Below are 16,719 nucleotides of genomic sequence, written 5' to 3' on the forward strand. Positions count from 1 at the left end.
ATTTCTTTATCTGTCCAATTTAAGGAAAATAAGATCGAATTCGTCAAAAAGATTTAAAAAATAGTTGAATGTTATTAAAAAATATGAAAACAACAAGTTATAAATTTCATGCGTCCGAAGCGCTTTTCTGGATTTAACTTACAATTCACTATTCAACTTTTTAAAATGAAAACACGTTGCGTACCGAATAGGTAGCCGTTACATTGTGACTATTTATTCTATAGAATTTAGGTGAAATATTCGAAAGTCGATTAAAACATAAATAACCAACATGATGCCCAGGAATTTCAAAGCATATTAGCAAGCACAGTAGTATGGACACTCGGTTGATAGTCTAATTGGTCAACTTCGTGCAATTTTTAGGGATAATGGTAAAGGGGGTGATTGGAACGAAGTATTAAAACTTGGCAATCCAGCAGGTGCACCGATGATTTGTCCGCTGTTAGATTAGAACAATCGTTAGCTGCGACATCTCCGAAAAGAGCAGTCCCTCTTTTTTTTAATAAACTTTTACTTTTGTCACGGTACATTTCATATAAGTTATCGGATAAGAGATTAACAACCTTTCAGCAATACATTTTAATGCGTGACATAGTTTTCCTTAAAGTGATTGCCTTTACTGGCGATCGCGCAGGAGATCTTGGTTCAGTACTTACAGATAAAATTAAATGGCTTCCAAATAATGAAGGAATTCTTTTGCTTCTTGTAACCGGGAAAACTATAGATATTCGAGAACCGCGAATAGTGTTTGTATTCCCGTCGAGTAATGTGGAAATATGTTCCTACTATGAAATGGAAAATTATGTAAAATTTTGTAAAAAACATGATATTGCATTATCAGGTGGATATTTTTTCCGTCCTTTAGCATCGTCTCAGAATGAGATTCTAGATGCACCATTTTCATCATCAGCCGCTAATGCGAGATTAAAATTGTATTTAAAGGATCTTGATTTGTTGGAAGGTGAAACTCCCCATAGTGCCAGAAGTGGGTGTGCTTTAACATTAGCTTGGTTAGGAATTAGCAATGAAATAATTAAGTCACATGTAGGCTGGAAATCGGATGACATGTTAAAACATTACATTGCCCCAAATGTCTTATGTGATAAAATAAAGTCTGCAAAGTCATTATCTAAAACGAGTGAGGTTATTCCAGCTAATGTGTTTGCGAATATAGAACAAATTCAAAATCTTAGGAAAATTGTAGACTGTTTAAATAATTTTATCAAATTACAGAATCAAGATCTGTTGTTAGAGATAGAGATCCTGAAAAAATGTTTGAATGTTGATGTTGTCGCCCAAGCCTTAAGGGAGGTAAAAGAGTACGCGGCCCGTTCTTCAGAGATTAACGTCGATACCATGCAACTTAAGCTCATTCATTTGGACGAAGTAGCTCGAAGAGTAAATGACAGCAATAGAGAATTCTATTCCATGGTATTACAAAGATTCTTGTGCCATAAGAATCATGAGAAAATTGGTTTTCTGGTCACCTCTTTGCTGTTTTCTCCCGCTGAAACAAAGATATTTGAAAAGGAGCAAAAGTTCTTAAAGGTTCACGGGTGTAACAAAGAAAAAGTTTCGGACGAAAGCCCCAAAAATGCATCAAATCCAAAATCAGAGAATGACCTCCAGCAGTTCGTCAATATGATGCAAGTAGCACAATCCTTTTTCCAACCTGCACTCCCGGCTCAGAGTCCTCCGCCAGTCAAAAATGTAAATTACAGGAGGTTAGCTGCTCCTAGAAAGATACCTCAAAACTTCTCTGGTTGTTTTAAGTGTGGAGATGTATCTCATTTTAGAGTAGATTGCCCAAGAAAATAATAGTGTTATAACTTTTGTAGGTTTCAGATGAACAATACCTTGTAGAGCCACGCGTATGGGAATTCTCTGACTCCTTCAAACCGTACGAAGTTGTGAAGCGGTGTAGTATGCAGTATGTAAATAGGAATAAGGACACGGTTAAATATGCTGATGTGGTGTTTGATCCTGAAGGATATGTTTTAGACTTCGATCTAGATAAGGAAATGGCTTTTCCCGATCCATGTAATTTTATTGCTGGCAGTATTCATAATAATAAACATGTTTGGGTTAAAATAATCGAGAAAAGTAATAGTGAAGTGTTAAATTGGGTTAATAATTACGTTGATATCCATGACTTTATGCAGCCATTTAAAGGCATGATTTGGGGTGTACAATATGATGACGTTTACCCACGATCCCGACAGTTCAACAATGCAGCAAACTGTCAAGAACATATCGATTTTATAAATGATGAAATAACTTCTCGCTTACAATCTGGTGCTGTTACATTATTGGGGAAAGTTGGAGAAGTGCAACCGCCGTATATTGTATCACCAATTACTATAGAACCTACCAAGCCTCGTTTGTGTATTAACTTGATGTACCTTAACTCGTTTATGAAAGATACACCTTTTAATCTGGATACTTTGGTTGATGTTCCAAAAACTGTTCGAAAGGGCTCATTTTTGACAAAGTTAGATGATAAATCTGGTTACGACAATGTATTTGTTACTGAATCATCAAGACAAATACTAGGTTTTGAGTGGGGAGGGTACTTTTTCTGCTGTAATACCCTCCCATTTGGATGGAAAAATTCAGCTTTCATATACCATACATTAAATTTACAGGGCATTTCATTCCTTCGAAGCAAGTCTATTTCATGTTTATTATATATTGATGACCGATTAATTGAAGAGTTTCATGGTTATCTTCCTAATGATCTAGATAACCCCATAATGAGGTCACATATTGCTTTAAGATATGCTGTTAGACTTTTTATAAGTTTAGGGTATTTTTTGAATATAGATAAATCTAGTTTCCTGCCGAAGCAGTCTTTAACATTTTTAGGCATGATTATTGATACTGTTTGTATGTCATTTTTCATCACAGAGCAGAGGAAACATAAATTCGCAATGTTGAGGGAAAACATTTTAAGCTGTAATTCATGTCCAATTGCACTGATTCAAAAATTTACTGGTATGTGTATATCGATGTCTTTGGCAATCCCAGGGGCAAAACTTTACACTTCGGTATGTAATAGGGCTATTTCTAAAGCTGTAAAGAACTCAACGACAATTAAAATTGATTCAAATCTTAGGGAAGAAGTTAGCCATTGGAAGTTTTTAGATAATTTGATAGAACCGCTCCCTTGGATTGCAGAAAGACATCATGTTTTGTCTATTTTTTCTGATGCATCTGATTTTAAATGGGGGTATCATTTTTAAGCAATGGCCAGTCTTAAACATTTTCAGATTACTGGAGTGACGAAATAAAGGGTTCGCACATTATGATAAAGGAAGCACTGGCCTTGAAGAACGCTATTATATCTTTAGGTGAAAAGTTAAAAAATTCAAGCATAGAGGCAAGAGAAGATAACAAAGCCCTTGTTTTTGCTTGGAATAATCAGTATGGTAAAAACGATATGTGGAACAAAATTTTGAAAGATATGTTTCAATTGACCTTTCACTCTAACATTAACCTATCTGTGTCTTATGTTCATACATCTGAAAATCCGGCCGATGAACCCTCTAGAAGTTTATCAAAATCAGATGCATCGATTACTAAGCGAACTTGGTGGTACTTGCAATATTTATTTGGCCCACACACACTTGATATGTTTTCAATTGATAGTAACACAGTGTTAGATGAAGATGGTAAATCATTATCTCATTTTACAACTTTTCCTACACCTCTTCCAACTGTGGTGGATGCTTTCGCCCAGAAATACGAAGTAGGAGAAAGATATTACGCATTTCCCCCTTTTTGTTTGATTTCCACTGTAGTAAATATTATTTTACAAGAAAGACTTAGCTGTACTTTAGTTTTTCCAGATTTTAAACCAGTTCAACCTTGGTTTCCTGTTGTTTTAGCACAAACGAACCAAGTAGTTCCTATTGGTTTTAAAGGGGATTTTGCTTTATCCCTCCAAAAAGGGGTTTCTTTCTGACAAGAAGGGATTGCAATGGAATATGCTTGCTGCTAGTTTTTCCTTTGATAGAGTTCATGAAAAAATTGAACATAATTTAATACCTCCTAAAAACTTTGTTCCGGTTTTAATTATAGGTGATTCGATGATTAAATTTTTGAGCAATACAAATAAAAATGTTAACGTTATTTCCTTAAGTGGAGGAAAATTGTTAGATTGTTACTTTTCTTTAGTAGAATTTTTAAAACATTCAACAAGCTTTATAGTGATTTTCCATTGTGGAACGAATAATGTAAACAAATCTGCAAAACCGGAAACAGCTCAACTTGCAAATGCTGTAAGAGATCTAGATAACATTTTTCAACTAATACCTGAGTTGCAGAAGGTTAAACAGTTTGCATTTATTTTTTCTGGTTGTGTGTATACAAAAAATAAAATTATTAATTTGAGAATTAATAAATTGAATAATATTTTGAAAGAACTCTGTAAGAAGGGTAAACATTTGTATATAGATCAATCAAATATTTCATCATCATATTTGAGTGATGTTGTACATTTCAATGAGTCAGGACAATTACTATTCGTTAGAAATCTAAGTTGATTTTTGTAACTTTACTTATTTTTGTATTGTTGAAGAGCATGTGTAAGTCAATATGATTTTATAAGAAGTTATTAATTTTGTTTTCGTTTAGATACATTAGTTAAGTAGTTTGTTTTTGTCTGAATATTACATATGAAACTTTGTTTTGATATGTTTTAATTGATAGAATAAATGTATTTGAGAAGTGCCGTTATGCTTATTTTCACACTAGACACGTGTATCAGATGAATACCAGAACAATGGTCTGTTTATTATAATTAGGCAGTATCTTTAAACAGGACACATCAATGTCATGTGGCTTTAATTGCGTTTGGTATGGTACTAAACTTTAGACATAGGAATAATCACGAGATCAGTAGTCTTTGATATAGTAATAAATGTTTTAGTTGGACACATTAGTTTATTTTGGTTTCTGCTATAGCATTAGGGTGTCATAAACTGCAGACCAGTTTGTTTTCATAATCTTCAAATGACCCTCTACCGACTGTAATTAATTTAATTCCATATCTCCTGATGACTAATGTATCACAGCTGCATCTCAATTCTTTGCTCGAAAAGGGTAATGCATGTCCTGTTGTCTCTAATAGTTATTGCGTCACAGATTTTTGTTGCCAAAGTTTAAGGTACTTACGTGTCAGATTGTCGGTGATTATATGTGTTTTACCCATACGTTTTGTTTTGATGTTCATTTAATTTTGTTTTACCGGTATTATAAAACTGAAATGTTTTAGCATGTGAATGAAAAGGAAGTCATTGATTTATGTTTTAGGAAAATGAATTAAGTATTGACAGTGTCTGGAATTCGTGTTTGTTTGTGAATGGAGTTAAGGGAGATGTGTGTTTCGTATCACGTTTCATGTTTGAGAGGAGATATTTCTCCTACCCCATATCTTATCTCTATAGGGACATGGGACAATCATTTATAATAGAACACTATTCTAAATGATAATCACATGTACTATATAGAGATAAGATATCCCTAGTACTCCGTCAGTTCGCTCACAGATAGGAGAAACATATCTATAGAGGAAATATATAATATTTATGTAATAAGGAGAGTAACAGCTTCATGGCCGAATGTTTATGTACGTATATGTGCGAGAAAAAAAAAAAAAAAAAAAAATGCTAATGATCGATGTTTGAGTGTCTGCACACTTTAGATACAGATAATCTATTATTTTGCCAGTTTCCCAGACTGTTTAGTTCCCATGTCTCTATAGTCTTCTCTGGAGATATTTCTCCTACCCCATATCTTATCTCTATAGGGACATGGGACCATTATTTATAATATAACACTATTACATACATAAATATCATTTTTTTAAGAAAAAAAATTAAATGATCTCTTCGCTAGGAATAATTCAACAAAAATTAGATAGTGCCAATTTCTATTGAATTTGTTTCACTCTAACGCCGTATTGAAGAATACTGCAGAACTGCAAAATAATATTTTGTTTTTGTTTTTCTCAGTGGCTAAAAGTATAGAGAATATTCTCTGATAAAACGTTATATTAACCGCGGGAAAAATCATGACAGGTTGATATAAGATTTGGAACAGCTAATGTGAACCTAAATCGTTATTTTCCTTCACAACTTCAATGACATAGATTTATGACGTCATGCAAATTCTCGGTTTTTTTTTTTCTTCTTCTTGTCGGTGATAATTTGTTTTAGTAAATGTTATTGTATACTAGTATTTCAACTCAAAGAAGTTATCAACTCGTGAAACAGATAATATATTTAGTAAAAAAAACTTGAAAATTTGAGATTGATAAATAAAAGTCATGTAATGAAACAATTGTTGACTTTTGATATCAGTTGACCTCGGTGAATATCATATCTCTGGGGTTGATAAATCATTGCATCAACCTCATCATTAGTCAATAATTGTATATCATGTCTCTGCTCTAAATAACATTTTCAGTTTATTATTATATGCAAATTGCTGAACAATCTTTTGAATATTTAATGTATGCTTTAACAACATGACCCTGCAAGTACAACAAATAAACGGGAAAATAATGCTTCTTCTTTCTGAAGCACATTTTATAAACGTTTGGAAATTAACACATATTGTTTTTCTAATGGTGATTTCTGATAAACGGAAATAAATGTTAATAGTGTCATGATTAATATAATTAACCTTAAAATAGCCATAACATCGGATATCGCCTAAAACAATTAAAACTTCCTAATTATTTTTAAAAATTTTCAATGTTTGATCTTAACTATAAGTCTAAATATATTTTAGATTAAAAATCAAAATCAAGACGCATGCACTTCTTTAAAAATGTTAAGTTTTAATGTTAAAGGAAGTACATAGTAGGTTAAGATTAACCATGATTTTATTAAATATTTTTTTATAAGTATGACAGGAAATCGCGTTAAACGTCCGGCAAACGTTCGACATGATAAAGCTGTATAATTCATGTAACATCCAGGAAAAGAACATGGCTGTTGTATTTTTGATAAGTTTGGTATTTTTTATTTATATTGGATCAGTAACTTCTGCAGAAGGTACAGTGGCCTTTAATTTACAAATATCTCAGCATTTTGTATCATATTTGAATTTGCTTTGACCGGAGATCTTGTTTTTTTTATGTATACCCAGAATGTATGAAATCTGATTTTTTTTTTATTTACTAGTAATTTTTAGTTTAGTGTCTTTAATTCTAAAATTTATTTATGCACAACTACCTTTGAAACGCATTATAACCTTTTTTTATTAAACATTAAAAGTTATGATACACACAGTGGATGTTTGCAAAATTATAAATTATTCTGAATAATAAGGATGTTCTTGTACCAGGCAGAAATTGGTTCTCGGTGCTCTTCAGCTTTGTACTTGTTTTGGCTTTCAGACTTTTTCATCTGAGCGTCACTGGTTGGTCTTGTGTGGACGAGACGCACGTCTGGCGTATTGAATTTTAAGCCAAGTACCTTTTGTTAGCTATTATTCGTGTGTTTCTTTGTCCTATATGTTCTCCCATTTATTTGTATTGTGGTCCTGTCATGTGTATTGTCGTTTTGGTGTTGTGTTTGACGTTGCCATAAAAGCGGGAGGTTTGGCATGCCACAAAACCAGGTTCAACCCACCATTTTTTTCTTAAAATGTCCTGTACCAAGTCAGGTAAATGGCCATTGTTATATTATAGTTCGTTTCTGTGTGTGTTACATTTTAATGTTGTGTTTTTGTTGTGTCGTTGTTCTCCTCTTATATTTGATGCGTTTCCCCCAGTTTTAGTTTGTAACCCGGATTTGTTTTTATCTCTATCGATTTATGAGTTTCGAACAGCGGTATACTACTGTTGCCTTTATTAATAAGATTTGCGTTTTTTGTTTTGTTAGAAAGGAGTAGATTAAATTACAAGAGCTTTTTAAAAACAAATAGTTCAATTTCTCGTCCTCAAACTTTTATGGTTATTTTTTTGTTTGTTTTGTACGATTTCTTGTAAAAGTTTTATTTCCTGTGTTACTTTTTATGCTTTGCTCTATTTATACCGAGCGTATGCTAGATACACTTACTGGAAATGTGAAGATATGATTGAAGCTTTAAATTTTCTCCTGGACAACATACATGTACGTTTCGGCGATAAAGTGTATCGACAAGTAGTAGGTATTCCTCTGGGCACTAACTGCGCCCCTTTAATAGCAGATTTATTCCTGTATCGCTATGAATCTCAGTGTATGACCAAACTCAGTAAGGACACGTCATTGTTACATTTGGTTGATACATTCAACAATACCTATCGTTATCTGGATGATATTTTTTCGTTAAATAATCCAGAGTTCTCTAAATATACTACCAATATTTACCCAAAAGAACTTACGTTAACTAAATCTGACATAAACAGCAGTAGTTGTCCTTTTCTAGATTTAGATTTCAATTTCTAAAGGGAAACTCCATACTAAAATTTACGATAAAAAGAGACGATTTTTCATTCCCTTTTGTTAATTTTCCTTTTTTTAGACGGCGGTGTTCCTTTGGCTCCATCATACGGTGTTTATATATCCCCACTCGTTCGTTATGCCCGTGTGTGTAGTGATGTCATACTTTTTAACGAACGTAATCAATGCATCACTGGTAAATTATTAAGTCAGGGATCTCGTTACCATAAATTACTTAAAACTTTTACAAAATTCTTTCATAGATACAAAGATTTGATTAGTAAATTTGGCTGTACCTGTAGAAAACTTATTAAAAACGGTATTTCACATCCTAAATTTTACGGTAATATTGTACTAAAAGCGCGGAAATCACTTTGTGATCCGTGTAAACTCATCGAACCTTTAAACAAACTTATTAGTAAAGGTTATCTTACCAATGTTGTAATTAGATCTTTGAATAATAATAGTTTACATTGGCACTAATATCGATTTTGTCATCAGCAAATTGAAACTGTAAATTTGTATTCTTTTCAAACGGGATGTATAAAGACACACCCACGTTCATTTTGATCTATTAAGAGGTTAACTCCTAACCTACTGCCTGTCGATACATTTATTTTTGGCATTGAACAAGTCACGTCTTCTTTGGCTGTCCATGACGTTAAAATACTAAATCCCTGGGATGTGTTTTAGTTGATTTTAGTCTCTGATGCATGATTTTTTATTATTTTTGTTTTTGGCTTTTAACTAGCTGTCAGTAACTGCGAGTACTCTCAAATCGTACTTTCTTGTTAATTCGACCTGTTGATACTATTTGTAATGCTTTTTTGTTGTTTAATGTTTACTTATTCAGGGTTACATCTGGTCTATATACCAGCTTTGATAAGTGTTTGGTATTACTAAAAATTTTCACTTCTTCGAACTATGAACATCAAAATTATTTATTTTGTAAAAATATTTCCTTACTCCTTTTAAACTGTATACCTAATAACACAATTATTTTCATTTACCTGTGTATAATATTATTGTAAATGGCGGATTTTTGTTTAAGGTTATTGTTGTTTTTCTGAAATTGTTTAACATTTCACAGCGATATAATACTGTTACTTCAATTATTAATCCCTTATTTTATTGATTTTGTATTTACATTGTATCATAGTTCAAATTTATTCGTTCAGTGTATAGGTATAAGAAGATGTGGTATGAGTGCCAACGAGACATCTCTCCATCCAAGTCAAAATTTACAAAAGTAAACCATTATAGGTCAAAGTACGGTCTTCAACACGGAGCCTTGGCTCACACCGAACAGCAAGCTATAAAGGGCCCCAAAAATGTATGTTCACTTGTGTTAATATGTCTTTTGATTGAGTTAAGCCATTTCAATTGATATTTTATAGTGTGTCTTTCTATGTTGTGATGTTACACTATTGTTTCGGATAAGGGTGAAGGTTTGGTACCATTAAAACGTTTAAACCCGCTGCAATTGTTTGCACCTGTCCTAAGTCAGGAATCTGATGTTCAGTAGTTTTCGTTTGTTGATGTGGTTCATAAGTGTTTCTCGTTTCTCGTTTTTTATATAGATTAGACCGTTGGTTTTCTCGTTTGAATGGTTTTACACTGGTAATTTTTGGGTCCCTTTATAGCTTGCTGTGCGGTGTGAGCCAAGGCTCCGTGTTGAAGACCGTACGTTGACCTATAATGGTTTACTTTCATAAATTGTGACTTGGATGGAGAGTTGTCTCATTGGCACTCATACCACATCTTCTTATATCTATTTAGTCAAGATTCTTCGGTTTTGTCCATTTCTATTCTCTTTTGTTGTCACATTGACTATTGGTAACCTACCCAGCAACTCTTTGGTGCTACATTCATGTTTCATTAATTTTAAATAGTACACAAACAGTGACCAAAAAGGTGAATAAAAGACCCAATACAATTGGTGTGTACACTCTTACTTTCAGTATGTACCGTCGTTTTACCATCACAGAGCTCTATTTGTTGTCCCTTCTTTTTAGTAACATCAGGTCAATTTGTTACCGTTTTAGTAAGGTCAAGTTAATAAGTGTTTTTTATGATTCGATAAATTCCAGCTTTTGATTATGATATTGTTATTCACCTGAATCATAGGTTAATTCAGCTGTGTCATGACCCTTGCACCTGCTTTTCACAATCGTACGTTTAAGTAAAATATTGTCTCCTCTTATCCTGAAATTATTTGACAAATTCGGGCTAAACAGGAATATTGTAATTTACAGAAGATCCGTATGACAAATCCCTTCTTGTTTTGATAAAACATGTCAATTGCAATTCTTGATTCTTTATATATTTAATTATTTTCATATTCTATCTTGCACGAATGGTGATAGGGAAATACTTTATTTCAAGAAAAAGTATAAGTTAACTTCTTGAAATTTCCGGAACAAACTTGAAATTGATATAATCCGTGAGAAATTTAATGAACATTTGTATTTAGGCACTATCAAATGTAAAATCATCGTGACCGAATGGCACAAACTATTGTCCCTACAGATTGTTTTAAATGAACAGAGATAAAGAGGTGAACAGTAACTTCCGCAAAGACCGTGTAATACAATCCTTACTCGATTAAAGAAATGTGAGGGAAATAAATATAGGAAGATAAAGTAAAAAAAACAAAAACAAAAACAAAAACAATATGGTACGTACGTCATTGATTAAGGTTTAAGTGATTTTTTTTTTAATTATTCTCCTCGCCTGCTTAAAGGTCAAATATTTTAAATGGTTTGTTTGTTTCTCATATGTTTTTCTTTTTTTAGATATTTGGATACTCTCTGACCTGGCATTTTGATTGACCTTATGACACAATTGCTTCGATACACATTTCCTTTACTTCTTTGCACAGAGCACAATTATTTTGCTCGTTTAATGTATTCCTCCTCATTTGTCTATTATATGTGTACGTATCGATGATAACAAATAGCAACCCCCTTTATATACAAACTAGGCATTCAGTGGTAAAATAAGGGTGTCGTGAGATTGTTTTGGAAAAAAATTGGCTATAATTAGACTTTAAATGTTCGTTCATTTCTTTCACTTATAAGGTTTTTTTTACTATCTTACGAAAGTAACCTAGGTCCAACATTAACGTTATATTTAAAAGCTAAGTCAAATACAATATTCAAAAGAGGCGAAAGATACCACCAAAGGGACATTCAAACTCATAAGTCGAAAATAAACTGACAACGCCACGGCTCAAAAAGAAAAAGATTAACAGACAAACAACAGTACACAAAACACAACGTAGAAAACTAAAGACTGAGCAACGCGAACCCCAACAAAAACTGGGGGTGATCTCAGGTGCTCTGGAAGGGTGAGCAGATCCTGCTCCACATGTGGCACCCGTCGTGTTGCTCATGTTATTACAAACCCGGAAATAAGTCTAATTCGGTAGGTCGCATTCCGGGAAAAGGGGACTGGATAGTAGTTACGACAATAGGAACATATCCGCTATCATCTGTGAAACGTATATTCCATAACGGTCAACCAACTCGTGGTGGCGTCCTCAAAATTGACGCAGGGATGATTTCAACTTCACCACTTGGAACTCTTGGTTTAATAGCTCCCTTTTTAGCAGCAACCCTCTATCAAGGGAATCATGATAGGATATACAAGCCCTGGAATATCGTATCAACTGGGAGATATATACTCCGTATGCAGGCGCTGTAAGAATGTAGCTACATAGAAATGGAAAGTTCACAATTAGGAAGCTGAAATTATCTCTTTTGTTGTAAAGTTTTGTTTTCAACCGACCCTCATTGTCAATTTCTAGAGGTAAGTGAAGATATGAGGCAGACTTAACTGTATTTGGTGTATCCTTTATCTCAAGTTCGATGGGATAGATGTGTTCAACATAGTCACCAAATTTTGAATTATTTAGTGAGAGAACATCATCTATATAGCGGAAAGTAAAGTTAAAGGATACTGCAAACTTCTTTTCTTTCTTCCTAAGAAGTTCCTATATGAAGTCAGCCTCATATGAATAAAGGAACAAGTCGCCAAGAAGAGGGGCACAGTTGGTTCCCATAGGAATGCCGATTGTTTGTTGAAAACACGTCCTCCAAACGTAACAAATATGTTGTCAATCAAGAAATCAAGCATCTTGATAATGTCAGTTTTAGATAATTTTTTGTTTGAATCGGAGTGATTTTTTACAAAGTAGCATTTATCCCTCTCTAAGACAAGATACTTGTATCTGCGTTGGCCATTCTTTTTTATGAAACAAAACAGGACCAACTCTTTCAATTTGTCTTTTAGTTTGGAATGGGGAATACTTCTGTAAAGTGTAGAAAAGTCAAATGTTTTAATACTATACCAAGATGAAAGAGTCTTAGATTGTATGTACTCCAAAAGATATTTGGAATTTTTAGTATCCACATCTGATTAACGCCACCTCTAGAATATGTAGTTTCACAATAACTTTGATTGCTGATAAAATTGATGTTAATAATTTAGAAAGAGGTTTCGTGGAGTACTTGGAAGACCCAGCAATATAACGTTGTTTGTAAGGACACTTATGTAGTAGACTGTTCTTTCAGTAGATATCACATCCTGCTTAATATTGCATATATCATCTCAAATCACATAAAATTAGGTGGTTCACGGATAAAGAAAACCCTTACTCAAACTTATCCGAATGGAGTTTTTAAAAGTGGGTTCCTGCAATTAATGTCTCTCAGCTGCACAAGAACCCTATACTATTAATTTTACAGGACTTTTCTGTACTTAATATTAAGCAAAGATATCATGTTTTGTATAAAGGACCACTGCAGCTTGGGTTTTATTTATGTACTTTTGTGCATGGTTTGCTTATCACAAATTTAACTACAAGAGAAACAAAATGGTTTACTATAAATAAGAATACAATAGATAAAGAAGTACGATGACGGCTATAACTCTACTTGTTGCCAAAATATGAGCGTCTACTCCTTTCAAATGGTCGGTCGTTATATCGGTAAGAGACGTATTCTAGTTGATCATTCTGCTGTTCAAAGTTTCTCTTATTCTAATATTGTTTTAAGATAACCAATAACGCAAAAATGGGTACAGCTCGTTATTTAAGGGTAAACATTCGAACAAGGAGTCCACTGACGACCCCGGCTATAAAAACTCTTTGTAGATCGTGTCAAGTTGATTATTTTTGCAAATTAATAAAAGTTTCTCACTTTTTTACTTCAGTTTTCAAGAGAATAGCTAAAACTGCGAAGTTTGCTATAAATTCACATATCAGGGTAATAACCTCAAAATGGGTTGTCCGATTTCCCTGAAAATATAAAAGTGGATAGATCATGACCTACTGATCATTTTATGCCAGCCAGTTTTGCTTTAACTGTGCTATATGTGAGATATAAGGCAAACAATTGCGTTTGAAACCATGTGTCCAATTTATAGTCATAACAGAAATTAAAAAAAAAAATTTCACAATTAAGCAGTACGACACCCAGGGCTTGTATTTCCTATCATGTTTTCCTTGATAGACGTTTGCTACTCATAATGAAGCTATCAAACCAAGAGTTTCAAGTGGTGAAAATGATTTAGACTTTTCATCGGGATTGTACTAACATGAGCAAAACGATGGGTGCCACATGTGGAGCAGAATCTGCTTACCCTTCCGCAGCACCTAAGATCACTCCCAGTTTTTGGTGGGGTTCATGTTGCTCAGTTTTCTATGTTGTGTTTTGTGTACTGTTTCTTGTCTGTTTGTCTTTTTCTTTTTTAGCCACATCATTGTCAGTTTATTTTCGACTTATGAGTTTGAATGTTCCTTTGGTGGTATCTTTCGCCTCTTTTGAATATTATATATGACTTAGCTTTTTAGAAAACCGTGTAGAACTCGTGTTTCTAAGATGAGGGTTCACTATCTATGTTGTAATTATATACAGACTGTCAAATTGGGCAGATAATTAGTTAAAACATAATATTTTTAGAAAATAAAAATATACAGCCATTAGGCAAATACAGACACACGTTGTATTTTATTCATTATCAATTATTAATGTAAGATCATTAAGACATATTTTTACAATGCATGACTATGAATTTCAGGTGAAAACATTTATGAATGGATTGGAATTTTCTGCTTTATTAGAATATAAATAAGAGTGTTTTAAGAAGTCAGCGGTACTCATTCTCCAAAGTTTTAGTAAATTTAGTACCAAGTCAGGAATAAAACAGTTGTTTTCCATTCGTTTGATGTGTTTGAGCTTTTAATTTTGCCATTTGATAAGGGACTTTCCGCTTTGAATTTTCCTTGAAGTTCGGTATTTTTGTTATTTTACTTTTAACTCCAGTTTTAAATTTAGTCACTTGCTGATAATTGCCAATATCAGTTGTACTGATACGATAAGAGCTTGTAATCACGGAAATGGTAGTCGAAATTGGACTTCTTCCGTGTAAGTTATCTTTGTGTTAACAGGAAACAGTTGTAAAATTTATTAAGGAAAACAGCACAGCAGTTCATACTCCCAGGTTAGGAAAAGGCTGAGCGCTCACAGTCATGTTTAACTCCGCCACATTCTTTGTGTGTCTGTTCCAAATCAGGGACATGTAATTAGTGGTTGTCGTTGGTTGCTGTCTGGCATATTTCTTTTTCGTGTATTCTCTTAAGCATTAATCAGCCCATTGTTTTTCTCTTTTTGATTGTTTCACTCTTTTTGCCGGTGAATTTTATAGTTTACTATACAGATTTGGGTTTTGATCATTGATGAAGGCCGTACTGCGTTTTATAGTTGCTTACATCCTCGTCCTTTGGTACATGATTGATAGTTGGAAATCATACCACATCTCCTTTTTTATACTGTCTCAATATTGCACCATCTGAATTTTGTCAAAATAGAATAACATATAAAACTGAATATGGAAAAATTAATAACAGGTTTGTGGGTGTAAAGAAAAGAAATTTTGTAAAAGTTTTCTCTTACGTAAGGTTTTACAGGATATCAGATGATGTACTTTTATAATGTCCGGTTAAGTACATTATTTTGACCTAATGTATCTGTAGTGTGTAACACATTAGATAACAATAACAATGTTATTAGTACCAGTGTAGATATGACTTTAGAATATTTGGTCTTTGTGACATTTTCTTTGCATGTTGGATGTCAGACCCTTAGTGAAGGTATGGAAAACTAGATATACGAAAATATACTCGTAATGCAAAAAAAATATCCTATATTTGAGTTTCATTTTTATTTAAATATTTTAATACTAAAAAAGTTGAAGAGATTGTAAAATACAATAAATATCCTCTAGATTGCTGAGAAAAACCAAGGTTGATGTTAAAACGTTAATGTTGTATAAGTCTTATTTCTTTTTCGATTTATTATAATAATTCTGTCAGTGATACGAACATGCATTACATGATATCGTATATGACTGTAGTATTCTGCAATTCAGTTTGATTCAAATTGACCTGGTCGTCAGATGAACAATTTCTCCATGAATTTGGTTCACGCATGGAGTCAAAATGCAAGTATTAGAAATTGCAATTTTCGAGTTACATATATTATAGTGTACTCAAAATATTTGTTAACAATTAATTTTATGCAGACAATGTTTATTCACAAACTCTTCATTAGGTTTACACCGTATTTGAGAAAACTTTGATACAAAAGTACAAATTTTATATGTTTTTGTAAAATTTTGCATCGAAGGACATCCATAATCAAAATGAACCTATTTTTATTCAGAAGATAATTCACAGCTTTACTTTCGACAGAATTTTGCTTTTGGGTAAAAATGTTTTTTTTTTATATTCATTTATGGAGAAATTGACCTTAACTCTTTGTGTCAGACATTTTCTATATAATATTTTGATATACTATGAAATATTAAGTCTTCTGATAATCCACGAAAAATAAAATAAGAAGTTCTGTCTTGAAATGTTGCAGACTATCCTGTTTATACTGAATATAAACTTGATCATACATTTTACAGTTTACTTGTGGTCACTAGTACTGTTTTATTGGGTTCTGGCAAGTAATTCCTGGATCTTAATATAGTTAAGTCATCTAAATTTAACATTTAAAAAAACAGATGAAAATTTTAGAAATGATAGTTAAAGTTAGGTTTAGTTGTGAACCAAGATATAGCTTTGACTGGTTTAAAGAAAACCCCAGGCATTGTGAAATCTGTTTTGTAGCTAAAGCGGCAATGCTTTCATCTCGAGCAGTTCTTGATGAAATAAAATATCGTCAGATACATACTGGGCGTATATTTTTCTGGATTCTTTTGGATAAATTGAGGAAAATGC

The 16,719-nt window shown here is 32.9% G+C and overlaps 1 protein-coding gene across 13 annotated transcripts in view; it reads left to right on the forward strand.

The window, feature by feature from the left end:
* LOC127732004 (receptor-type tyrosine-protein phosphatase T-like) overlaps nt 1-16,719 on the forward strand; it is a 190,793-nt gene that overhangs the window by 117,544 nt on the left and 56,530 nt on the right. The gene's annotated exons all lie outside the window — the stretch shown is intronic.

This window comes from Mytilus californianus, unplaced genomic scaffold (assembly GCF_021869535.1).
Source record: "Mytilus californianus isolate M0D057914Y unplaced genomic scaffold, xbMytCali1.0.p SCAF_1, whole genome shotgun sequence".
In the NCBI taxonomy this organism is placed as follows: domain Eukaryota; kingdom Metazoa; phylum Mollusca; class Bivalvia; order Mytilida; family Mytilidae; genus Mytilus; species Mytilus californianus.